This window comes from Anomalospiza imberbis, unplaced genomic scaffold (assembly GCF_031753505.1).
Source record: "Anomalospiza imberbis isolate Cuckoo-Finch-1a 21T00152 unplaced genomic scaffold, ASM3175350v1 scaffold_308, whole genome shotgun sequence".
NCBI classification, from domain to species: Eukaryota; Metazoa; Chordata; class Aves; order Passeriformes; family Viduidae; genus Anomalospiza; species Anomalospiza imberbis.
In genome coordinates this window covers 33,804-57,863 of record NW_027099929.1, presented here as the reverse complement: position 1 = coordinate 57,863, position 24,060 = coordinate 33,804, and the positions used below count along the sequence as shown (strand labels likewise).

The following is a 24,060-nucleotide window of genomic DNA, read 5'->3' as shown; positions in this document are numbered from 1 at the left end:
CAATCCTATGGAGTGGGACCACCCAGACTGGGATAACATGGACTGGGATCCTACAGACTGGGACTGCACAGAGTGGGACTGCACAGACTGGGACCACATGGATCAGGACCATAGAGACTGGGATAAACAGGACTGAGATGATATGGAATGGGATCCTACAGACACGGAGCATACAAATCCCAGTACAAACTGGGATCGCATGGAAGAGGAGGGGTGAAGAAGGAGAGCGAGTAGGGCTGGAAACAGAAGGAGATGGGAAAAGGGAGGGGGAAGAGGAGGAGGAGGAGGGATGGAAGGGGAGGGATGAAGGAGGACAGGGAGGAGAGGATAGCACACAGGAGGAGGAGGAGGAGCGATGGAAGAGGAGAGATGAAGGAGGAGAAGGCGAGGGGGGGTTAGGGAGAAGGAGAAGGGGGGAAGGAAGAGGAGAATCAGGCGGGGTTAGGGAAGAGGAGGAGGGGGGGAGAAGAGGAGGGAGGGAAGGGCAGGGATGAAGGGGACATTGGGGGTCCCGGTGGCAGCTGCCGGCAGAGGCAGCCTGGAGGAGCAGAGCCCTGTGTCCCCCAGGAGCCCAAAGTGGGGAGCCCAGAGAGGGGGGAGCGCTGCCATCGGCGGGACCCTCAAGAGCCTGGAGAGGGGCAGGGGGGACTCCTTGGAGCCCCTGCAGCCCCAAGCAGAGAGGAAGGGGAGAAGGGAGCCCGGGAGCCCAAAAAGCCCCGGCAGCCCTAAATGGGGAGAGCCAAGAGGGGGGAGCTTTTGGGATTGCTGGGACTCCCAGCAGCCTGGGGAGGGCGGGCAGCGAGGAGAAGGGGGACCCCCAATCCAAGCGTGACCCCCAGCAGCTGGGACAGGGGGGAGCCCCAAACAGCAAAGGGGAGGGAGCAGGGACGGGGAACTCCTGGGAGGCTTTTTCAGGGCTGAATCTTGGTGTTTGGGAGGTTTTTATGGAGCCCAGGTGGCCAGGGACTTCTAGAGATGGACTCGGGCAGAGGGACCTTCAGACTCAAGGTGCTCATCCCTTGTTTTCCCCAGACCAGGATTTCCCATTCCCAGCCCCTGGGAGGCGGCGAGGAAGAGGAAGACCCTGTCCTTGTCTTTGCTCCCCCAGAGCAGGAGCTGAGGATGGAGAGCAGGGAGGACAAATCCCTGCAGCAGAACCTCGTGGAAGAGGCTGATTTGAGCGGCTCCACGACGCAGGAACCCAGCGGGAAGGAAAAGCCCTGGAGATGCCGCACGAGGACAGGCTGCAAACGCAGATCGCGGGGATCTGAGGAGGAAAGACCCACCCTGGGCCAGGGAGGCAGCCGGAGATCGAGACAGAGCTCGGAGCTGGTGGTCCATGAGCAGCTCCATGATGGGGAGAAGCCCCACACGTGCTCAGAGTGTGGGAAGAACTTCAGGAGGAGCTCAAACCTGATCAGGCACCAGAGGATCCACAGTGGGGAGAGGCCCTACGAGTGTAGGAAGTGTGGGAAGAGCTTCAGGCGGAGCTCACACCTGATGAAGCACCAGAGGATCCACACTGGGGAGAGGCCCTACGAGTGTGGGGAGTGTGGGAAGAGCTTCAGACAGAGCTCCAGCCTGAACGTGTACCAGAGGATCCACACTGGGAAGAGGCCCTACGAGTGTTCCAAGTGTGGGAAGAGCTTCAGCCAGAGCTACAGCCTGATCAAGCACCAGAGGATCCACACTGGGAAGAGGCTCTACGAGTGTTCCAAGTGTGGGAAGAGGTTTCAGACCAGCTCCCATCTCCTCACGCACTATCTGGTTCACACAGAGGAGAGGCCCTTCTGCTGCCCTGACTGCGGGAAGGGATTCAGGCAGAAGTCCCACCTCATCAGACACCAGCGCATCCACACCGGGGAGGGGCCCTACGAGTGTCCCCAGTGTGGGAAGAGCTTCCCCAGCAGCTCTACCTTGACCAAACACCAACGGAGCCACCGGTAATGGAAGCGCTGCGAGTGCCCCAATGTGAGGAGAGCTAAACTCCATCCCCCACTGGAGGACCCACATTGGGCACAGCCCTGGTGACCCACATTCCCTGTGATCAACATTGGGAACACACCCGGCTGCTTCTCCTTTCCTATTGACCTTAATTTTTTTCTCTTCTCAATTTAACTGCACTCCGAAAGCCAAGAGGCATCGATCTTTCCCCTCAAAACCACTCACATGCCACTGAAAACCACTGAATTTTAACCCATAAAGGCTCAATCCCACCTCAATTTGCTTGTTCCCACCTCAAAAATCTCAATCCCACCCAAAACTCACTCGATTCCACAACCTCCAGAGTGAGATGGGGTTGAGAGGAGATTAGGAGAAGTGGGATCCCAGTTTGGAGCGGTGACATGGGGACTGTGTGGGGATGGGTGGCTGGGATGTATTTGATAGCAAATAAAACTTTCAGACTTACTGATTTCTTTACCGTTCATTTTCAGTCCGTGGCAGTTCTGTCTGCAGAGCGCCGCCTCACAGAGTGTCCCCTCACAGTTCCCGCCCTTGGCCTGGCCCCGCCCCCTTCCCCTCACGATTCCCGCCCTTAGCCTGGCCCCGCCCCTTTCCCCTCACGGTTCCCGCCCTTGGCCTGGCCCCGCCCCTTTTCCCTCACGGTTCCCGCCCTTGGCCCCACCCCTTCACCTCACGGTTCCCGCCCTTTCCCCGCCCCTTTCCCCTCACGGTTCCCGCCCTTAGCCTGGCCCCGCCCCTTTCCCCTCACGGTTCCCGCCCTTTGCCCTCACGGTTCCCGCCCTTTCCCCTCACGGTTCCCGCCCTTTCCCCGCCCCTTTCCCCTCACAGTTCCCGCCCTTGGCCTGGCCCCGCCCCTTTCCCCATATGGTACCCGCACTTTGCCCCGCCCCTTTCCCCTCACAGTTCCCGCCCTTTCCCCGCCTCTTTCCCCTCACGGTTCCCGCCCTTTCCCCGCCCCTTTCCCCTCACGGTTCGGCCTTCGGGAACGGGGGAGGAGGAGGAGGGAGGGAGGAAGAGGCGCAGCGGCAGCCGGGAGCGGCCGGAGGAGAGGAGAGAAGGAATCGCGGGGCCCTGGCGCTGCCAGAAGTCGCCGCAGCCCCGGGAGCATCGCCCCCCATCCCGCAGGTGCCCGGGCAGGGGGAGCTCGGCCCAAATATCCCGGGGGGTGCCTGGGTTGGGGTTTTTTGGGGGGGATGTTTGGAGCTGGCAGGGCTCCAAAGCCGAGCCGCAGCTGGCCCTCGGGGGACATCGGGGGGTCCCCGGGAGGTGTTTTTGGGTGGTCCCGGGGCCGGCAGTGGCTTCTCCCAGTACGAGCCCAGTTCGTTACAGTATGAGCCTGGTAACTTTCTCTCACTCCCTGCAGGATTCCAGTATCTCCCAGTTTGATCCAAGCTTATCCCGACCTGTCCCGGCTCCATACCCGCTCGTTCCGCGCGCTGCCAGGGCTGCGGGAACGGGGCACCGAGGGTGTCGCTGCTCCTGTTAAAGGAGGAGGAGGGAGGGAAGGGCAGGGCAGGGATGAAGGAGGAGGAAGAGGAGCAGCTGGAAGGAGGGAGGCGTGGGGAAAGCTGCATTCAAGGCTCTTCATTGACTTCTCATTGTCCTGCTCGGAGCTTTTGGAGTTTTGTGCCAGAAATCTCTCCCCTCCCCCACTCCCCCACAGGGCTTTGGGGCGGTTTTCCCTTTTTGGGGGAAATCAAAGCGATGCGCTGATGCTCCGAATTAGGGGGCAGGAGAAGTGGGGCTGCTGGGCTTCCCGCAGAGCCGGAGCCAGCGAAGGCGAAGGCGCAGGGCCGGGAAAGCCGTGTCGGGAGGTGCGGAGCAGTTTGTTGGTGCTGCAGATCGATGCCGGCCCGGGCCCGGGCCCGTTCCAGGGCTGTTCCTCATCTCCGGCTTTGCCCTCCCACAGCCCGGGGGGCCCTGAGAGCGCGGGGCGAGGCTGTGCCGTGTGCAGAGCCCGCCCCTCGCTGCCATTGGCCGCTGCTGCCGTCAGTCGCGGTTCTGGCGCGCTGATTGGTGAGAGCGGGGCGAAGCACGGCCCCGCTGGCGGCCTGAGGGCGGCCCTGGCTCGGCAGCGGCGCCATTGGCGGAGCGTCTGTGCGGGCCCGGGAGCGGCGGCAGCGGCCGGAGCGCGGGGAGGCGGCATTGGCGGAGCTCGGAGGCGGCCCCGGCGCAGGTGGGAGCCGCGCCGGGTTCTGCGGGGGCTCGGGGCTCGCTGCGGGCGGAGGGGGCGGCAGGGGGCTCCGGCGGCTTGGCGGTGCCGTGTCCGGCCCGTGCCGGCCCTGGGCTGAGGGCGCTGCGGGAGCGGCTGCCCGCGGTCTCCTTCCCGCCGCTGCCTGGGCAGGAGCCGCTGCCGGAGCAGCGCTGGCTCGTCCCGGTTGCTGTGGCTGGGACAGAGGTGGCTGCCCCGTGGCCGGGACCGTGCGGGGAAATTCCCGTCGCCGGAGGTTTCTGTGGCCAGAGGAGACCGAGGAGTCCTGTCAAAGTGACTCGATTGCTGAGCAGAGGGAGAGGCCGTGGGGCATTTGCCATGCGCTCTCTGCCCTTGTTGTAGCACGCTGCCTCCTTTGGCTGCTCATTTTCCCGGCCGCATCTCCCTCTGCCTTTGCCCACTGGCTGAGGGACTTGGAAGGTTCAGACTTCCCGATCCGCCTGCTGCCTGTCCTCGTTCATATGCACCCCTCCTTGTGGATGACAGCCGATATTCATGGCTCTGTTTGGTCTTTGTCCTTCGGGAAGTTGAGGAGTTTAGCGGGACTTTGAGCAGCTGTCTGGGTCCATTTGTAACATTTATTGGAACAGATGGTTTCTCCCGTTATTTCCTCATCTCCAAGTCGCTGGCCCTATCTCCAGGCAGATTCACTCATTGACTCTGTTTTGTTCTTCCCGGGTCCTCTTTGGTTTTGGGATTATTCTCGGTGCCCTCATTCCCTGTCCTTTTGTAGCCGTTTCTGGATCAGGAGGCCTGGCTGCCACCTGCATCCCCTGGCTCAGCTGCTGGATGAGCTGCACTCCCAAGGTGTGGAGCATGGTAAAAAGATGAGAGTTGCTGTAGCACAGAAGAGGAGAAGCAGCATTCGTTTAACCCATGGTGTGCCAGGGAGCCACAAAACCGTGTCCCATTCCCATCCTTTCCATGTTTGGACCAATACATAAACTGCTCTCCTATTTCCTGTGTTATCTTTTTTCACTGCTTTTCCTTTGTCGTCTCTTTGCCAACAGCAGTTGGAGTCATTTAGTTTCCCACAAACTCCTCCTTTTTCTGGGAAAAGATAACCTGATCCCATCCCCTGGTGAAATGTTGTGTTCCTCATTTCAGTGGATGGGTCGGCAGGAAGGTCAGGAGCTGGAGGTGTCTGGTTAGTTCTTATTTTGAGGACAGCTTGTAATCTAATGATGGCATTGAAATGATAAATGGGTTCTGTGTCTCCTGATATGAATTGGTTCGGGTTCCCAGGGGCTGGTCCATGATGTTGTAGGATTTGTTCTGGTGGCCGTTCATCTTTTCCCCATTTTTGGTTGCTCCCTCCAGCCGGGGCTGCATCAATTGACTGCTTTTGTCTAATTACATCATCAAATACTTGAATTCCAACTGATTTCCCAGAACTTGTTATAGCAAAAACCCCAGTGCTCTGATACTCCCTGTATAGCATGGAGAGTGCCAGCACATGTTGGAGTGGGCACAGGGGTGATCCCCCCTTATTTTAGTGAAGTTTTCACAGCATTCTCCATTTGCTGTTTCCCTTTGCAGCTTCACCCATTTCTGTGGCAGAGTCAGAGATCCTCACCATGGGCTCTGCCTTCAGCTGTGCAGATTCCATCTGTGCAGGCAGGCAGAGCTTGGGGTGAGGGGCAGAGGGAATCAGCCCAATTCCTGCCCCAGGCAAGAAGAGGCAGGTCCATTGTCCCCACTTTGCCCCAGCAGTGTTAATTTGCATTTCTAAAGCTCCTCTGCTGGCTGCCGGGAATGCAGCTTCTCTTCCAGAGCAGCCTTCAGCAGCCTCACATGGCCCCCCCCCCAATACCTGCTGCTTTTTTTATTTTTTCTTTCAAATCGTCTATTTAGTGTTTATGAGTGAAAGGGCCAACTTTAAATCTCTTCTCGTTTTCCAAATTGCAGCCTAAAGGTGAACGTCGAAAAACCCAGACCAAAATTTTGGTATCTCTCGCACAAACATACACAAAAATTTCCAAGGCTATTAAGTTTTTTCCTCTTCTCCTCGGAGTAAACACTCATTCTCTCATCCCTGACCCAAACCTAACCGGCAATATAGAAGAAGGATTATTACAAAAAATACTCCACTGCTATAAACCTTGCAGTGAAAGTGCAAGAAAAAAAAAAACAAAACTCCACCAATATGTTTAGTGTTAGAGTCAAGGCATTCCTTGATTCTGGCCAGGATGTGCAGCAGAAATCATTCCATCCCCACATAGCCCAGGTGAGCAGAGAAAATCGTTCCATGACACGTGGGTTTGACTGGATCGTTCCCAAACTTGATATAGTCTGAACCAATCTAAATCCATTGGTTTAATGTTCTGTCGTTTCAAGTTGTGCAGTTTTTAGTGTTTGGGTTCCTGTTGGACCCGGATTTCTTGGCTTCTGCTGTTCATCAGGTCGGAACTGCTGGATTTCCTTCTCAGCCTTTTCCAGAGCAGGTGTCTCCAGCTCTGCCGGGGGCAGTGTCTGGGGTAGGTGTTGGTTGCTGTTTGCTGCTGGGTGTTATCTTTGTGGGAATCTTTTGGGCCATTCCCAGTGTGTTGAGATGTTAAACTCATCTCCACTGAGTGGTGGAACATCCCTTAAAAAAACCTTTACCATTTCTTTCCCCGAGGCCAAGGCAAACCAAGGCTGAGTAGAGAAAATGTTAGAAATGTTCAAGTCTATGACCTGGTGTATTTTCCATCAGTGCAATCCCAGGCAGGGCAGTGTGTGAGTGTGGCTGAGACCCAGAGTGGAATTGTGCCGTTGTCTTCGCCAGCAGCTGTGGCAGTGCAGGCCCAGAAAGCACTGAAGCTGAAGCAGTGGCAGCAAGGATTGGCCCCGGTGGCTGGAGATGCCCAAGGAGGGTGCCCAGGCAGAGGATTTGAGCAGAGGATGTGTGGGCAGGCCCAGGGGCTTGCCCCGCTGTGGAGCCCTGGCTGCTGCTGCGCTGCCTTCAGTGCAGGCTCCGTGGGGGCCTCCCATGCTCCTGCTGCAGGCGGGAAGTGCAAATCTCCGGGGCTTCAGAGCCCTGGAGCCCAGGCTGAGGGGTCCCCCGTGCTCAGCTGTGCTGGGGGCTGTTTCTGGCCTCAGGGACACTTGGCATGGGCCACGCCACTTGGCCACCAGTGGTGCTGCTTTGGCCTCCTTAGGCAGGGCCCGATGTCCTGCTTGGATGTTGGGAACGGCAAAGTGCCAAGGCAGGCTCTGTGCCAGCCCAGCTTCCTGTGGGAGAGATTTCACAAGAGACAGGACTCTGGCCACAGACTGCTTTAAATGTACATCCCTTATCCCCACCCTGCACTGGGTGGAGAATTACCAGGGTAAGGAATTCCCAAGATCAATTGCAAGGGAGAGAATTGAATATCTGCCCTGGGTCTGGCTCTTCTTCTTGCCAAAGCCAACGGCAAAAGCCGTACCCATGGCATCTTGGATTACAGCCCTGACTCCTTCCCAGGGGCTGTTTGGGTGGGCTCTCCCCTGGCCAGGAGGGCAATGCCTCTGCCAGGTGCTTGTGGCCGATCTTGTCCCCTGGGTGCTGGGGCCCCCTTGGGCCCTGGGGTTGATCCCTGAGGGGCTGTAGGAGCTGTGCCACGGCCTTTGCCTTCAGCTTGGCCTTTTGCTCATCCCTTGTTGCATTCAGCTGCTGTGCCTTTGTGCCCAAGTGCTCCAGGGCCTTCTTCTGCCACTCCTGCAGCCCCGCTCACTGCCTGTGGGTGCTCATCCTCTGAGAGCTGCTGAGCTTTGTGCAAAGTCTTTCCTTTCTCCAGCGACCCAAAGCAAATGCTTAATAGAAAATCCTGATTCTTCCATGTACAACCTGCAGCTCCGAGTGTTCCCCACCTGGACTCCACCTGCGCCCCCCCCTCGGCCCCATTGCCCCCGCGAGGGGAATTTGGGGAGGTGGGAGTGGGGCAGCGCCAAGGCCGGGCCCCCCCGCGCTGTCCTGGCGGGAGCGGCTGCAGCGGGGACCGAGTGCGGGTGGAAGCGGCCGAGAGCCCAGCGCTGCCCCAGCCCGACCTGCCCCAGCTCCATCCCTGCCCCTGCGCTGGGATGCTGTGGGTTTGGGGGGAAGAGGGAGCCGGCAGTGGGTGCTGGGCCTGGGGGCAGGAGGAGAAGGGAAGGAGAAGCAGGGTTGAGGAACAAAATGGTCAAAGGATGGACCTGGCAGGAGAAGGTGGGATTGTGCAGGAGAAGGAGGAATAGCAGGAGGAAGAGGAGTGTGAGGAAGAGCAGAGTCACAGGAGGAGGAGGAGCAGAAACAGGAAGCAGCACAAGGTTCCACCCCTCCCTGTGTCTGCAGCCTCCCCCCAGCCCCAGGAGCGCTGCTCCCCCCACATGCAGCAGGTGACTGTGGAGGGGGATCCAGGATTTTCACGGGGTGAATCTTGGTGTTTCTGAGCTTGCTTGGGCTAAATGTTGGTGCTTTGGTTTTATGTGGCAGCTGAATCTTTATCTTTTGGAGGAGGTTTTTGCTGACTTGTGATGTGTGGGGTGTTTTTGATCTGTGTCTTTATGTTTGCAGGATTTCTAGGGTGAATCTTGGTGTTTTGGAGGTTCTTACAGACACAAGATTCCCAATGACTTCTTTAGATGAACTTGGGCAGGGAGGAACCTCCAGTCCAAGGTGCTTTCCTCTTGTTTTCTCCTCAAACCAGGTTTTTTCATTCCAGAGTGTGGCTGGATGGCGGAGGAGGAAAAGCCCCAGAGATCCTGCAGGAGGAGGGGCTGCAAACCCAGCCTAGGGAGCTGCAGGGAGGAAAGAGCCCCCCTGAGCCAGGAAGGCGGCCAGAGATCCAGCCGGAGCACGGAGCTGGTGGAGATGCCTCATGGCAGGGAGAAGCCGCACAAGTGCTTGGAATGTGGGCAGGGTTTCGGCCGGAGCTCCCACCTGCTCCGGCACCAGAGAATCCACACTGGGGAACGGCCCTACGAGTGTGGGGAGTGTGGGAAGGGATTCAGGCGGAGCTCCCACCTGATCCAGCACCAGAGGATCCACACTGGGGAACGTCCCTACACCTGCTTGGAATGTGGGAAGCGATTCAGTTGCAGCTCCCGCCTGACCCGGCACCAGAGGATCCACACTGGGGAACGGCCCTATGCGTGCTTGGAATGTGGGAAGAGCTTCAGAGACAGCTCTGAGCTGATGCGGCACCAGAGGATCCACACTGGGGAACGACCCTATGAATGTTTGGAATGTGGGAAGAGCTTCAGAGACTGCTCTGAGCTGATGCGGCACCAGGTGATCCACACTACTGAATGGCCCTACACCTGCTTGGAATGTGGGAAGGGCTTTGGGCAGAGCTCTTCCCTGAGAACACACCAGCGCATCCACGCTGGGGAGAGGCCCTACGAGTGTCCCCAGTGTGGGAAGAGGTTTCAGACCAGCTCCACTCTCCTTTTACATGAGCGGATTCACACAGATGAGAGGCCCTTCCGCTGCCCTGACTGCGGGAAGGGCTTCAAGCACAACTTCAGCCTCACCGTGCACTGGCGCATCCACAGCGGGGAGAGGCCCTACGAGTGTGGGGAGTGTGGGAAGAGCTTCTCACAGAGCTCTCACTTGACCAGACACCAACGGAGGCACCAGTGAGGGAAGCCCTGGGAGTGCCCTGAGTGAGGGAAGAGCTTGGAGTGAGGGAAGAGCTTTGTGGGCTGCTCCAGCTCCATCCCCCATGGGAGGATCCGGGCTGGATGATCCCCAGTGACCCCTGTTGGGCAGAGCCCTGGTGATCCGTGGTCCTGGTGATCCCCGTTGGCTGAGGGGATGGTGTTGGCTTCTTCTCCTTGTGCTGCTGTGATTTGGGAGGGTTCCCATGGATGGGGGAGGGGCGGTGAGTGGGGGGTCCTGTTGCACTGGGGGGGGCTCATGGATCAGGAGGGGTCCCAGCCTTTTGGGGGGGTCATCTAACGGGGTGAGGCAGTGCACGGGGGGTCCCGGTGCTCGGTGACTGGAAGTGTCGGAATCCAGGACATCCCTCTGGCTGCCCTGGATGGCTCGAGCCCCTGGCAGGGGGCTCGGAGACCTTGGCACGGTGTCAAGAACGCCTGTGGCTTTGGTTTTAGCCCCTGGAGAAAATTGTCAACATTGTATGAGGAATTACAAGCCACAAGGGTTTGAGTAGGGTGGTAAGTGAATTAACACAGGGCGAAAAAGTAGAATTTTAGTGTTTTAAAATAAAGGGTTCAATGGGACAAGCTGGAGGGATTTGGGCGTGTCCTGACCTTCTTCTCCTTCTTCTTGCCCTCCATGTCTTGCTGTGGTGGTGACACTTTTCTCTTGGTTGAAGGTAGAGTCACAGTGTGCAACATGAATAATAGGTGTTGGCACGTTATTGTAAACACAGTACAGGTACTTTTTAGTGTAAAAGGCAAACACCGCCCTGAGGGCAGGGAGGCTGCCACAGACCGACCTGCCAGACAGAGCGGACAAAGCATGTTATGGATAAGAGAAAATAAACGACCTTGAGAAGCAAAGCTACGCATCTCGACTCCTTCTTTGGCAGAGCAGGCTGGGAGAAAAGGACTTTTCACAGTCTCAGGGTCATCTCGACCACCAGAAAACTGAGAGGTGGGGTCTCCACTCGTCCCAGTGCCCGGTGAGGGGGGGTCAGTGCTCGAGGGAGGGTGGGGGCACTGAAGGGGGTGCGGGTGTGGTTTTTGGGGGGTCCCAGTGCCCCCCGGGGCAGGGTCAGTGCTCAGCCGCAGGGGCTGCCCGGGTGGCCCCCCCGGCCCCCAAATCACAGCTGGGTCTCCTGCAAGGCACTGAGGGGAGGCTCGTTCACACCCCCACCCCCACCAGCGTCGCCACACGCCTTCCCAAAGTGTCCCCAAGTACTCCCAAAGTGTCCTCAGAATGTCCCCGAGTCTCTGCAGAGGTGACCCCGGCCCCATGGCAGCCCAGTGGTGATGTTGCTCTGTCCACAGCAGCCTCGGGATGTCTTGGTGGCTCTTTGGCACCGCTCGGCCACCGTGTGGCCACTGTGGCCAGGAGAGGGACAGAAGAAGAGGCTGTTGATGTCCCCAAGTGTCCCCAGCAGGTGACGTGTGGTCAGTCGGGCACTGGCCTCCCACAGCTGCTCGGCCTTGGCCACCGTGGCCACCAAGGCCGCAGGGAAATCAGGGGACACCTTTGTTGTCCCCTCAAGGGCTAACTCGATGTCCCCAATCCGGCGCTGCAGCTCCTGGGGGAATGCAGTGGCTTCGTCACATGCAGCCACCAAGTCCCCCAGCAGCCACAGGTACAGCTCCAGCCGCTGCTCCCTCCTGATGGCCGCATCCACCGGCTTTCCCCTCCTGATGGCCGCATCCCTGCAGGCATCGCAGAGCTTGGTGGCATCCTTGGCCACCTGGGCCCTGCTGTCCATGAGCCTGTCCAGCCCACGCTGCCAGGCGGTGGTCAGGGCTCTCACACAGGCCCAGGTGGTCCCTGGGGTGCCCCCGAGTTTGGCCAGGGTCCAGCCCAGAGAGGGGACAGGGCAGTGGCCCAGGGAGGGGACACGGTAGTGGCGCAGGGCGTCCTGGAGGTGAAAGATCAAGTTTCCCACAGCCACCCGCAGGAACTCTGGGGATGCAGCCAGCAGCACGTCCTGTTCGGCCTGGCCACGGTGGCCATCAGTTCTCTCAGGGTGGCCAGCAGCTTGCCCAGGGTGGCCACCACGACGACCTTCGCCTCCAGCAGCTTGGGTGGTGGGGACAGCTGGTGAGGGGACAGGGGAGGTGTCAGGGACCTGGTGGCACTTATGTCCTCTTATGGTGGCACCCAGGTGTGACATCACCTGCCCAGGTGTGACATCGCCTGTTCCCAGCTGTCACAGCTGTCACAGCGCACCTGTCCCCTGCCCATGCCCCTCCCCCATGTCCCTGCTGACCTGGCACAGGTGGCCCCGTGTCACACGGAGCTGTCCCTGCACCTGCCCAGGTGTGACATCACCTGTGCCCAGGTGTGCCAGGTGTCACTCAGGTGTCACTCAGGTGTTACTCAGGTATGCCAGGTGTCACTGAGGTGTGACAGTACCTGCGCCCAGGTGTGCCAGCTGTCCCCGCACAGGTGCCCCGGTGCCTGACGAAGCTGTCCCTCCACATGAAGGTGCGCTCACAGGTGCTGCAGGTGTAGGGCCGCAGCCCGGTGTGGGTTTCCATGTGCTCCGTCAGGTGATGTTTCATCCTGAAGCGCTGGCGCCCCTGCGCGCAGGTGAAGGGCCGCAGGTCCAGGTGCTCGTTCACTGCGCCGCTCGCGCGTGCTGCGGTGTGAGAATGCCTTCCCGCAGTGGCACGCGAACACCTTGGCCGAGCCGCACGAGCTCACCTGGGCGGCAGGTGAGGGCTGCGAGGGGCTGGGATCCGCCTCTGCGGGCGGCTCCGGGATTCGTGATTTGGGCGGGTCTGGGCGAAATTCCCGAATTTTCATGCGAAATTCTGCCGGTCCTGGTCAAAATCCCCTCAGTTCAGTCCGGAATCCTGCTGGTTCTGGTCAAAATCCCTGAATCTTCGTGTAAAGTTCTGCCGGTTGTGGTCAAAATTCCTGAATTTTCCTGTGAAATTCCGGTGGTTCTGGTCGAAGTTTTCATTTGTAAATTAGGACTTTCTCTCTGCTGCCATCAATGGTTTTGCAATCTTTACCCGGCTGCGGCTTGTGGTCTTTTAAAACTTCAAGAATCTTTTTGTACAAGCACAACTTATTTCATGTCTATTTTACATCAGCATGAATTATTCCATGACATATATAACAATGGGGCTGCAGGGATCCCCCTACAGATCCATGGGGATGCAGAGATCCCCCTGCAGATCCATGGGGATGCAGAGATCCCCCTGCAGCCCCTGGAGGAGCCAGGCTGGAGCACGGGGATGCCTGAGAGGAGGCTGTGACCCCATGGACAGAGGGGCCCCCGCTGGAGCAGCCTGTCCTGGAAGGAGTGACCCCGTGGCACAGTGACCCACGCTGCAGCACTTGGAGGGGGGCTGTGCCCCAGGGGATGGACTCCGGTTGGAGAAGTTCCTGGAGAAGTCTCCGGTGGGAGAGAGCGCAGGCTGCAGCAGGGGAACGACTCCTGTCCCTGGGCAGAGGGAGAAGCCACGGGGGATGAACTGAGCACGGCCCCATTCCCTGTCTCCTGCACTGCCGGGGGAGGAGGTGCAGCTGGAAGGAGGGAGGCGTGGGGAAAGCTGCATTCAAGGCTCTTCATTGACTTCTCATTATCCTGTTCTTGTCAGAACCCAGAATGTCCCTTGGACACTCTTGAATGTTCCGGGCACAGGTCGGAAGCATTTGAGACCCTGGCATGCAGCTGGAAACCCCTGTGGCTTTGAATCTGACCCATGGAACAAGTTACCCACATTGCAGGAAGAACAAGAAATCACACAAGTTTAGATATTATAGTAGAAGTAGTCACAAAGTGAAAGGCAGAACTTCTGACTGCTGTACAGGGGGGTTTTAGGCCTTGTACAGAGGGGTCTGAGTTTTGTACATGGGGGTCAGAAGTTCTAAGATGAAGGGACTTGGGCGTGCCCTGTCCTCCTTCTTTCTCCTTCCTAACCTCCATGTTCATGGCGATGTTGGCACTCACGGATTGGTTTAGTGTAGAAAGTCACCATTCAATATAGGTGATAGGAATTGGGGTAAAACCATAAACATTCAACACGTCATGGATGATATAAAAGATGGCACCAGGCCCCTGGGAGTCAGTGTGTGCCTTTGTCTGACCTGCTGAACGGACCGCAGCAGCTCAGGAAGAAAATCTTTTAGATAACACACAATAAATTACCTTGAGACAGGAGGACTGAAGACTACTGACTCTTTCTTTGAAGGCACAGGCTGGAGGAGAGATTTTTCCATCTTTCAGGGCCACCCCAATCTGGGGGTGAGCCCTGACACACAGTTTGTAACCAAGAGTCGGGTGCAGCCGAGAAGGCTCCAAGCGCCTCCTTCCAGGCTGACTCTGCAGATGCCGAGGCTGCTCTGGGCTCTGCCAGGGCTCTGCTGGGGCTCAGCTCTGGGCGAGGCTGGGCCCGCTCTCCCCTCACATTGCTCCGGGCAGCTGAGTCACACAGGGAGAAGGAAGGGACACGTCAAGGGAGTTGAGGTTTAAGAGAGTTTTTATTCAAAAAACTGCCATAACAAACAGGCTGTCCTAACTACCTTAACCAACTAACACTACTAACTACCATAACTAACTAGCACTGCTAACTACCATAACTAACTAGTTGTCCTAACTCACTACTGTAACTAAAATCTGTCCTCCAGTGCTTCAGCTCCTCTGCTGCTGCCTCAGTTGCTTTGCTGCGATGATCAGAGGGGTCAGGCTGGAGAGAGGCTTGGCTGATGATAAAAATGGGTGCTGCCCAAAGGAGAAAAAAGAAAGAAATGAACCGTTACTTTCCAGAGTCAACTTCCTCACAGGCTCTGTTGCAACAGGACAAAGGGAAATGGTCTGAAACTCAGGAGAGGGAAGCAGGCTCAGATGAGATCTGAGACAGAATTTTTTTAGCAGGAGAGTGGGGAAGCAATGACAGAAGGTGCCCAGAGATGTGGGGGTGCCTCCTCCCTGGAAACATCCAAGCTCAGGTCAGGCAGGGCTCTGAGCCACCTGAGCTGCTTGAAGATGGCCCTGCTCGCTGTGGGGCCCCAGGTGCAGATGACCTCGAAAGGCCCCTGCCAAGCCAAACCAGGCGAGGATTCTGCTTGCTTTGCGTGTGGAAAGCAGCGAGACCGGAGACCATCGGAGGGGGCCCCACAAGAAAACCCCTCCCTGGCGCTGCTGCTTCCCCTGCAGCCGCTTGGCATTCACCTGCAGCAGCTCCTGGGCAGACCAGCGCCGCTCCTCGTCCGGCTCCAGGCTGCACTCGAGGAAGTCCCGCAGCAGAGCCGACAGGCGCCTGGGCTCCTGCAGCTGCGGGGTCCCGTTCTGCCGGATCCGAGCGCGAGCCTGCAGGAAAAGCAAACTCAGCGCTCTGCCAGCTTCCTTCCCACCCACAAGTGCTCACATCGACCCCGGCTTCCCAGCCCCAGCTCCAGGGGCACTTTCCTCCCTGGCAGAGATGCTGCTCACAGCTCATTTTTCTATGCCAACCAAAAAACCCAAACCCTGGTGCTGCCTCAGCCTTTGTAAAGAGCTGGTGCACTTGCTTCACATTTTCAGGTCAACCTCACAGCCAGAAGAACTGCAACAACGTAAATCCCAAAGCAAATTGTGTCTGGAGACTGCAGAATATGTGTCTGTGTTGAGGCTCCAGTCCTCTGAGAATTCCCTTCCCCATGTGCAGAAACCTCCAGCTGCTGCTCAGTGCAGCAGTCACCCTGTGCTCACAGGCCTCTGCAACCACGGGAGAATTGGCCTCTTACCATGGCCCTCGTTTCCTTGAAGTAAGGAGGTTCTCCTTCCACCATCTCGATGGTCACAATGCCGAAGGACCAGATGTCCACCTTGGGGCCGTAAGGAGAACTGGTGACAACTTCTGGGGCCATCCAGTGAGCAGTGCCCACCATGGAGCTGCGCTGGTCCTGCTCAGGGTTGAGCTGAGCGCTGAGGCCAAAATCAGCTGAGGACAGAAACAAACACTGTCAAAGACAGCTGGAATGAGGAAACCAAGCACAAAGACTCCCCGCTCTCCGTCTGAGAATGCAGCAGTGATGTCAGCTGGAAAAGTCCTCAGGGCTGTAGCCAAGGAAAGATGGAACTGAGCTGGACCCTTAAAGAAACCCTCAGCTTTCGTGCAGTCACTTTTACTGATTCCCTTGGAGCTTTAGATCCCAACTCCTGCCCCTCTGGGAGGGCAATTCCCAGAGCAAAGGCACCCCTGACAGCCTGCTCCTCTCCTGAGCTCTCTGCAGGGGCAGCCGCTCTCAGCTGGCAGCAGGGGCCGGGCAGTGCCCCCAGCAGCCCTTGTGGGGCTCTGGCCGTCACTGGGAAGGAGCCCCACAGCCGCACCCCGGGAGCGCCGTGCCTGGCCAGGAACACCCACCCAGCTTGACAGAGCCGTCCATTCCCAGAAGGATGTTGGAGCTCTTCAGATCTCTGTGGATCACCCGGTTCGAATGGAGGAAATGCAGGCCCTGCAGACACTGAGAGAGAACAAGAAACACGAGGGTAAAAACCAATGGCCGGAATATATCACACAAGAAAGGACAGTTTAGAATTCTGCCAGCAGCGACTTTGCTCTGACAGGCCAGGAGTGCAGTGCAGACAAGCTCCAGGCAAACGGTTCAAGGCGAAGCTGAGAACAGCACATCAAATCCAAAACAGACAGAGAGTGCCACAACAGCAGGAAAGAGAACAAGAACAGAGTAGAAGTGCAGTGCTGCTGGCAGGCCGTTCACTGCAGGGGCTCTTTCTTCTCCAGCTCATAAAAACAACAGAGAAACAAAGCCCTGAGCATGGAGCCACTCCTGCTCTCACGCCCTTTTGGGAAGGACCATCGTGTCCAAGGCATGGCAGTCACAGGCAGGATCCCTCACCTCCCGACTGACGGCTGCCATCTCTCCTTCAGCCATGCGTGTCTGTCTGACAACGTCCTGCAAAGTTCCTCCATCCATGTATTCCATCACCAGCCAGAGATCTCCATCAACAAGGAAGCTGGAAGAGGAAAGCAGTGGCATGGAGACCAATGTGCAGTGCTCAATTCCCCCATGGAAAAGCCTGGAGTGGAGTTTTGTTGCCAGGTCACTTGTCAATGAGGACAGAATCCGATGGAGAGACATTCCTGCCAGGCTGCACAGCCCTTGGGATCTGCACAGTCTAAAGGAGGAGACCCCTGTGAGAAAGGAGAGGCCTGAGATGGCAAGCAGGTGAAAAATGCAGTTTAGCAAAGGCCCAGATCAATGTGGAACCACAACACTGGCCCCCAGCTGGTTCAGCTTCTGAACTCATCAGTTCCACCCTTCCCTGCAGAACAAGGCAACACAGCTCCCAGGGTTATCCAGGGGAGGAGGCCGGGCAGCACTTGGGACAAAAGGGGTCAGAAAACCTTTCAGAAAGTCCCTTCAGAAACAGGCAAGGCCAGTGGCAAATGGGCAAACGAGGCATTTCTGGGAACAAGAACCTGGTCTTCCTGGCATCTGCAGCAATGGGAAAGGGCTGGGAAGAAGAAGCCAAGGGAAATAATTTCTGCTGTGGTTTATCAGCACTTGTTGTAAGACACAGAAAACAGGGTCAGCTTGAAGGAAAAACCAAACCAAAGCTACAAAAGCACATGGAGGGAGCGAACTGCCAGGCTGTTGTTTTGGGAAGATACGGCTGGGTCAGGCATTTTCAAAACAGGCTACAGACTACGGATGCCAGGAAAGGTTAAGGCAGGGCCCGGGCACGGGATAAGGCCTGAAGCACTCACCTGTCCAAAGAGCTGACAATGTTGGGGTTCTTCTTGTCCTGCAGGAGCAGGAGCTCATTCACAGCTCGTTCCCTGTTCTGCCCTCTCAGACTCATTTTCTTTATGGCCACCTGAAGGGACATTGCAGACCTTTAACTGGAGGAGTCTGTGGCAGGAGGCCGCAGCAAACACGGAGCGAGTCTTTTTGGGGCGACTGAGCCGGGCTGTGCCAAACTGCCTTGGGATGGGACACCAGAGCTCAGCAAGTGCCATTCCCACAGCCCATTGCTCTGCTCGCTGGGGGCTGCTTACAGGACACATGGCCAGAGACATTTGGCCTTGCAGGCTCTGCAGAAATGGCCCCTCAGCTGTCAGCCTCCAAGCTCTAACCACATTCTCTGCACCTACAGTCTTCTCAAATGGCCTCAACACTCTCATTATTATTCAAACACATTTTGCAAGCAGGAGGTAATTCTGGTTCTGTGCAAACAGAGCAAAACAGCCGGGAACCCTTTAGCAGTTCTATGGGATTGGGTCATGAATTCAGATGCAACTGCTCTGGTTGGGGTTGCACAACAAAGCAAACACACACTTCCATTGCCCTCCTTGCATTCCTTTGGGCACTTCAGAAGGACCAAGTCTGTCCCAGCTGTGCTCTGCAGGCTGACACGGCTCTGCCTGCAGAGGAGCAGCCTGTGCAGGAAAGCTCTGCTGGCCCCCAAAGCTGCAGCCACAGCTCCCAGCAGAGGGGAGAGCCCTGGAGAGCTGCCAGACGTGCTGGGCGTGTTGACACTGACCTCTCCTGCAGTGGCCCTGTCGAGTCCTTTCGAAACGGTTCCAAAAGCCCTGGAGACCAAACAGCAGAGAAGAAAGAAGCAGCGCTTTAGGCCCTGGCAGTGAAAGCCGGCCCAGACAGGAGATCTCTGCTGCCTGCAGCGTTCACAAGCACCTGGGGGCATCGACCCTTCCAACAACAGTGCAGCAGCCACCAGCCCTCTGCCATGCAAGGTGTGCCAGAGAAAACTGAGACCCAACACCAAGGAATTGGGCTGGAGCAAATCCCAAATGTCCATGCTGCACTGCTTTAGTTCACAACCTGAAGTGAGCAATGGGTGTCCAAAGAACTGGAAAAGAATGCATTCCATCCTTTTCCATTTCCTGCCTAAGACCTGCAGGATCCACAAGGGCCCTGCCATCAGGCAGGTGATGCATTTTCCCCCAGAGTGCATCAGCTCTGTGTCTGTTACTGAATGTATGGGCTCTACTACCTGTGCTAGAATAGAGCACTTATTAGTTCATCTCTGGTTTCTGTTTCTAAACCATTAGGTTGATAATCCTGACCGGAGGATATTTTTTGAAGCAAAATATTTGAAAGAAATCTCCTTGGGAACTGTTTTCTGACAGTCACCAGATGGTGAGTGGCTCTTTTAGGCAATCCAATTCCAGGGACAGAAGATCTTCCAGGTCCTGCTCCTTGCTGCAGGCAGGACACTGCCAGCCTCAGGGGCCTTTGACGGTGCCTTCGGAGCACAGGTATCAATTCTGATCAGGACTGAGGGACAGCAGGATGGCACCCCAGTGTCTGGAGGTGTTTGGAGCTCTCCTGACTTCTCACTTGATCCTGCACCAGCACAACACCTGGGCCTGCTTGTGCAGAAGTAACTGCCGTGCACTTACCCTTGGCCAATCTGCTCCACTTCCAGGTATTTCTCGGCAGGCTCCGCCAGGCTCACGGTGTTCCCTGAAAGAAACCACGTGGAAGACGCTCCCTCCCAGAGTGAGACCCCGCCTTGCAGCAGAGCCAGAATGCAGCCCCCCTCCCTGGGGCCGTCAGCCCCTTGGTCTCAGCTGGGGAAGGACAAGAAATGACCCTGGCACATTCAGCTGCAGAGCAGCACTGGGTGCAGCTGATGCCGAGACACACACACAGCACCCTGCTCTGGCACACAGCAACAGAGCAGACGTACTCAGCTGCATCAGGCACCACTCCCCTCTCCCCTCTGGCTGCAGGGCTGTGCTGCTGTCAGAATGTTCAGCCCAGGATCCCACAGCCGAGGGAGGTTCAGTGTCCTCTTCCCAAGCACAGGGAGCTTCTCCGTCCTCTTCCCAAAATGCTGCAGGTTCGCCATCATCTCTCCAAGCCAGGGGACGTTCACTGTCCACTTCCCATGCTGGGAGAAGTTCACCCTCCTCTTCCCAAGACACAGGATGTCCTCTGTCCTTCTCCCACGCCGGGAGATGTCCACTGTCCTTGTCCCACACCGCGGGAGCCTCGCCGTTGTGTTCCCACAGCGCGGGATGTTCGCCCTCGTCTCCCAGAGCAGCGGGAAGTTCACTGTCATCCCCCGGCACTGAGGGACGTTCACCATCGTCCCCTGGAACAGTGGGAAGCTCACTGCTGCCTTCCTCCTCTTTGGCCTCCTCTTTGGAAGCAGAGGGAGCCGGAGGAGGTGCTGGTGCTGCTTTTGTGCCCTGTGGACAGACGGCAGCGTGAGGGACGGGAAGTTCTGCCTCACTTATCACCTTATTTACCCTCAGCTGCACATCCAGCTGCACTAAGCAGAAATTGGGTTCGGAGCTGTTCCAACTAACAATGGGCTAAAGTCCACATTGCCCCTTATTGTTGGGAATTCCATATTCCACCATGGCTAGAGCCTGCAAGCAATGCTCTGCCTGCAAAACCAGACCTGCAGCTCTTCATAAGCTCTTCAGCAGAAAAGGAGAAAACTCCCAGGGATCCCTTTGCTGCTGCAAGGACACTGGCAGGAACTTTCCTTCAGCCTCCCAGGCTGGCACTCGGCTGCCACATGCCGAGCTCACAACTTGCTGCACAATTCCAAACACCAAAGGTTCCTTTCCCACTCACCAAAGGAGGAGCTGCTCGGGATCCACTCATTAGGTGCCCTGCAACGGGAGAGGGAACATGAACCAGATGCTGTCAGGAAAACAACTGCCTGTGGTGGGAAATGCCCCGGAGCAAGGCAACCCCGAGAGAGCATTTTGCTTTCACAGCGTCCCTCCAGGAGCCACAGTCCCTTCACACAGCAAGAGAACAGCACAAAATACTGGGCTGGGTCAGCTCTTGGCTGGACAGGCAGTTCCAGGCTCTGCTGCCACAGACTCCCCGCTTGAGGGAACAGAACCCCCCAGGGCTCATTGCAAATGCTGTGCACGCCCCGCTGGCTGCAGACACCCCCTTTTCCAGCTGCAGCTGCTGCCAGGAGCTCTCCCAAAGCAATGGTGTCTTCATGGCAATTTGGTTACAAAGTCAGCTCAGGCCCAGAGGAAGAACAGCAAGCACACAGCAAGCCCAGAGACACAGCACCAAGGGAAAACCTCGACTTACGTGCCAAGTGGGTTAAAAAATACCCCGCATACGCCACAGAGTACAGCGTGCAAACTGCAGCAGCCACGTGCTGGATCATTTTGGCTGCGCTGCACACGTCTGCAGACTGTAGCCCTGCAAGCACAGAAGGACACCCGTCAGGGCTGGGCTGGCTGCTGAGAATGCCTCGGGCAGGAGGATCCTCCGGCAACGAGCAGTGCCCAGAGCCACTCTGGACACTGAGGCCTCCGTGTGCCACAGCAACGGGAACACCTCGGGGACGTGGCAGTGCTCCTGTGACATCACAGCAGCAGCTCACGCAGAAACCGCCTGGAAGGTTCTCCTGTGTCACAAAGGAGCACAAAGAACCCTCCCAGGGCACAGCCTGTTGCCCAAAGGATCCAGGAGGAGCTCTGAAAATGCAGCAAACAAGGACACCCCATAGCCCAGCCTGAACACTGAGGAGGAACAAGGACGGCACCAAAGCAGAGCAAACATGACCTTTAGTCACTGACACTTCTGGCTAAAACCAGCAAGCCGTGTTCCATCTGGGATCTTTGTTCTCGTTCTAAAAACAAGCAAGGTTCTCCACTCTAAATATAGAGAAGGCAGGAACTGGGCAGGAGGTGGGATGAGGAAGGAGGAGGAGGAGGGAGAGAGGAAAAGGAGGAGCAGGAAGAGGAGGAGCAGGAGCAGGAAAAGGAGGAGAAACAGGAGGTTCCAGTGCCCCCAGTGGCTGCAGCACCCTTGGCCCCGGGACCATCGCCCCCAGCTCATCCTGCAGGTGAGAGGGGAGGGGGAGCTCGTCCCAAATCTATTGGGAGGTCCCTGAGCGGGTTTTTTTATTGGGGTGTGTTTGGAGCTTGCAGATTGTGGAATTGAGCCCCAAATATCGTCTGGGAGGCCCAAATAAACCCTGGGAGGGTTTTTTCATTCTGTGTGTGTGTGGGTGTAGGTTTGGATCTTGCAGGACCCCAGAGCTGAGCCCCTTGGGGGGATTTTTGGGAGTCCACGTTGCCATTGCCCAGGGTCACCAGGGGGAGGACATTGGTCCTGGGGACCTCCGGGGGAGCAGAGGAGGGGAACCCCTGGGACCCCCAGAGTGGGCAGAGCAGAGAGGGATGATCCTGGAGTTGAGGGACCCCCGGATGGCTGGAAAGGGGGGAAGCCTGGAGAGGAGGGACCCCTGGGACCCCTGGGATATCAAAGTAGAGCATCAAGGCAGAAGGGACCCCATGGACCCCCAAAAGCCCCTGGATTATCCCTAATCAGGACGCCGGAGAAGGGGGAACCCTTGGAGCCATTGGACCCCCATCATCCCAAGGAAAGTAAACCTCTGGAACGCCAAAAGTGGAGAGATCAGAGATAGGGAACTCCTGGGTGATTTTTTTTTTTTTTTTTTTTTTTTTTTTTGGGCCGAACCTTGATATAGTGGAGATTTCTATGGACACAAGATTCCCAATGACTTCTTGAGATGAACTTGGGCAAGGAGGAACCTCCAGTCCCAGGTGCTCTCCTCTTGTTTTTTCCCCAAACCAGGATTTGTCATTCTCAGGGTGTGGCTGGATGGAGGAGGAGGAAAAGCCCCGGAGATCCTGCAGGAGGAGGGGCTGCAAACCCAGCCCAGGGAGCTGTGGGTGGAAAGAGCCCCCCTGAGCCAGGAAGGCAACCAGAGATCCAGCTGGAGCTCAGAGCTGGTGGAGAAGCCTCATGGCAGGGAGAAGCCCCACAAGTGCTTGGAATGTGGGCAGGGCTTCAGCTTCAGCTCCAAGCTGATCTGGCACCAGGGAATACACACTGGGGAACGGCCCTACGAGTGTGGGGAGTGTGGGAAGGGATTCAGCCACAGCTCCAAACTGATGCGACACCAGAGGATCCACATTTGGGAAAAGCCCTACGATTGTGGGGAGTGTGGGAAGAGATTCAGAAGAAGCTCGGCCCTGATCCAGCGCCAGGTGGTCCATACTTGGGAACGGCCCTATGAGTGCTTGGAATGTGGGAAGGGCTTTGGGTGGAGCTCTGCCCTGAGAACACACCAGCGCATCCACACCGGGGAGAGGCCCTACGAGTGTCCCCAGGGAAGAGGTTTCACACCAGCTCCGATCTCCTCCTACATGAGCCGATTCACACAGATGAGAGGCCCTTCCGCTGCCCCGACTGCGGGAAGGGCTTCAGGCGAAACTCCCACCTCACCTTGCACTGGCGCATCCACACTGGGGAGAGGCCCTACAAGTGTGGGGAGTGTGGGAAGAGCTTCTTCAGGAGCTCAAACTTGACCCAACACCAACGGAGGTACCAGTAAGGGAAGCCGTGTGAGTGCCCCGAGTGAGGGAAGAGCTTGGAGTGAGGGAAGAGCTTTGTGCGCTGCTCCAGCTCCATCCCCCATGGGAGGATCTGGGCTGGATGATCCCCAGTGACCCCCGTTGGGCAGAGCCCTGGAGATCTGTTGTCTTGGTGATCCCTGTTGGGAAGACACCTGGATGGAGTGCTCCACATCTTCCTGGCTCCCCGTGGGCACCTGGATGAACCCCTGGCAGGAGCATCCATCAGGACACAGACCAAAAATGGGAATTCCTTGGGGAGAATGGATTTGTTGACTTTCAACCCCAGGACATCTTTTGCATTACGTCCTCTCTGCTGGTGGCATCAAGTAATACTGAATGGTCTTGGAGGTCTTTTCCAATTTCAGGGATTCCATGATTTTGATTTCCTAATGCCAAAGGGCATCTTCCAGAGCCAAATGGTGAAAAAGTGGGAAAAAGACCAAGATTTTGGAGACAGTGGGGTGAAACTCCACCACAAAAGGGTCTTCCCTTCTACCCAATCATGTGGATCCTCAGCCGGCAGGGACACGGAAATCCTTTCCTTTTGGCCTTGGTTTTCTTTTCATTTCTCTTCATCCCTTCAAAATGTCCAATACTGAGGTAAAAATAGACATTGAACTAAGACATGGGTGTGGTCATGGTAGGACACAACATGGTGGGACACAGACATGGAGAGTGACATGGGGACACATGGACATGGAGAGGGACAGGACCATTCATGGGGACATGAGGGGACACAGGCATGGATGGAGATGTGGGGACAATGACAGGGATTGAAACATGGTGGGGAGACAGCCATGGGTGAGGACATGGTGGGACACGGCCAGTGACATGTGGGGACGTGGCCATGGCCGGTGCCATGGGGGGAACTTGCAGGGGATGTGGGGGATGCTGGGTTTGAGGGAGCTGAGGGTTCCTGGGAGGAACTTGGGCCTTGCTGA

At 57.0% G+C, this 24,060-nt stretch overlaps 1 protein-coding gene and 1 pseudogene across 1 annotated transcript in view; one reads left to right on the top strand and one right to left on the bottom strand.

Moving 5' to 3' along the window:
- LOC137466582 (zinc finger protein 420-like) overlaps nucleotides 1–24,060 on the bottom strand; it is an 80,498-nt gene that overhangs the window by 37,828 nt on the left and 18,610 nt on the right. The window lies entirely within an intron of this gene.
- Nucleotides 976–23,097, top strand: LOC137466585 (zinc finger protein 420-like; annotated as a pseudogene).